This window comes from Puma concolor, chromosome C1 (genome assembly GCF_028749965.1).
Source record: "Puma concolor isolate L17-30 chromosome C1, mPumCon1.1.hap2, whole genome shotgun sequence".
In the NCBI taxonomy this organism is placed as follows: domain Eukaryota; kingdom Metazoa; phylum Chordata; class Mammalia; order Carnivora; family Felidae; genus Puma; species Puma concolor.
This window is the reverse complement of record NC_141674.1, coordinates 215360475-215362732: the sequence shown is the minus strand read 5'-3', so window position 1 is coordinate 215362732 and position 2258 is coordinate 215360475. Positions and strand designations below refer to the sequence as shown.

Sequence of the window (2258 nt, the reverse complement as noted above, 5' to 3'; positions counted from 1 at the left end):
GACACTATAGGTTAATAACTGGTGCCTATATATTAAAAAAGAATACAATATGCCTGAGAAAACTGACTCAGAATGAGCAACACCAAGACATATTTTAGTAAATTTACTGGATATTAAGAGGTAGAGGGGATCCTTTAATCATGGAAGTGAAAAAGTGACTCACAAAGGAAAGAAAATTAGATTATCATCAGACTTTTCAACAGCACTTCTTTGTATGAGAAAAAAAAAATGGTGTGACCTATCTAAGGCAAAAGTCTGAGCCAAGGATCTTATATTCAAGAAAACTGACCTTCAAGTATAAAAGGTACGAACTGTAATCAATGTACAAGAACTCAGGGAATATTGTTCCCGTGAGCATTTCCTGAAGAATTTACTAGAGAACAAGCCTCAGACTGCCAAAATTACTAGCTATATCAGCAGAAGAACTAGCAGAGAGCATTAAATACATAATTACTTGTAGAACCAAAACTGTATGATATTTAAAAGAGAGGATATGGTATATGAAAGCTATACGCTCTATTGATGTAAATACAGAACAGCTAGGGGTGCCTGGGTGGCTCAGTTGTTTAAGTGACCCGACTCCCGATTTCCTCTCAGGTCATGATCCCAGGGTTGTAGGATCAAGCGCATCAGGCTCCATGCTGAGCATGGAGCCTACTTGGGATCTCTCTCTCTCTGCCCCTTCCCCACTTGCACTCCATCTCCCTCTCTCCCTCTCTCTCTCAAAAATAATCATTAAAAAAATTTTTTAATACAGAACAGCTATAAAAATTAGGGTGAGAACCTTTTTTTTTTAATATGGAACACTTCACAAATTTTGTATGTCACCCTTGCACAGGGGCCATGCTAATCTTCTCTGTATCATTCCAATTTTAGCATATGTGCTGCAAGAATGAGCACGAGAACTTTCAAACTCTTCTCAGTTATCATTCTGGTGGTAGCAGCATTAGTATTGATATTCCCTGTTGTGTGTGTAATGTAGCCTAAAACAAGTGAGTAATTATGAGCTATTTTAACTATCATCCCCCGTGTCCTAAAAATCAAGATTCTCAGTGTGGAAGAAAGAAGAGACAGCTGTAATTTTTTCAAAGATTAAATAAAAAAAAATCTATAGTCCTGAAACTTAATTGGAAAAACAGTATGAACGTATGACGTTTTCAATCTATCATTTTATCTATATCGAATAGCTCTGTCCGTTGAAAAGGCCTGGAAACAATGACCAATTCATAGCAGCTAGTATCCCTGGAGTCCACACTGTGGTCATAACATGCCATTTCCCACTGAAAGTCAGAGCTGCATGGAGAAATGACTGACTGCAGGTCAGAAGAGGAAATACAAACGAAGTCTAGAACATCTTGACATAAACGACAGCACACACGCCATCACAGACAGGCTTATGGAGCCCAGGGTAGCGTCAAAAGAACACCGAAGCCAATTCACAAGGGTTCCCACTGGCCAAAGACAGGACAATTTGAGCTTCGAACATAGTACCAATGGCAACAAACTGAAACTCACCAGGTTTATTTAAATCCGTGAACTCATAATGATAATGAAAAAGTGAACTGGTCACCTCCAGAGGATAAGGAACCAGTTTATTATTTTGCAAACTGATAAACACAAGGAATAAAGGCATTTATCCTGCCTCTTCTACATGAGCTATACCACTGGGTAACCTCATGGTAGATGAAAGGAAGCATCTGTTTATAAAGAATTCCAGCAAATAAATGAAAAAGAAATGATGGAATTAAAATATCATCATTTTGTAGTGGTGGCAGCTGTGGTTCTTCTCATTACCTCATGTAAAACACTGGAACAGTCTCATCAACATTGCCATCATCTGTTTAACATTCTCAAGGTATTTTCTCAAAGCCTACTTACTTATAAATTGTGTGGAATGACAAAATTAATAAGCAATAAAATGTGAATCATACCACAATGAAAACGATATATGCCACCATTTTGGACCCCCAGGGAATTAAGGATCTAGGGACTGAGCATCCATAGCTATGAACACCACCAAAGGAGAGACAGCCTGACATTACGTGGCCCCTGATGAAGGAACACATCACCACCTAGAGTCTTGCCAGAAGACAGAAGCTGAGTCTGATCAAGCTTCTCAATCCAGCTGACAATGCGTGCGGCACAGGCAAAGGGGAACGGAGCATGCTGAAATGTCCCATGCGTGGGCGGCAAACAAACCCCGCACTGTGGGAAATGCTACAGTCAGATGGCCTGGATTCAACAGACAAAATGAAAGG

The 2258-nt window shown here is 39.6% G+C and overlaps 1 non-coding gene across 1 annotated transcript; it reads right to left on the bottom strand.

Annotated features, from left to right (window-relative positions):
• Nucleotides 1-792: 792 nt before the first annotated feature.
• Nucleotides 793-900, bottom strand: LOC112849026 (U6 spliceosomal RNA). The gene has a single exon (XR_003222477.1). It is a non-coding gene; the product is annotated as a U6 spliceosomal RNA (small nuclear RNA).
• Nucleotides 901-2258: the final 1358 nt, after the last annotated feature.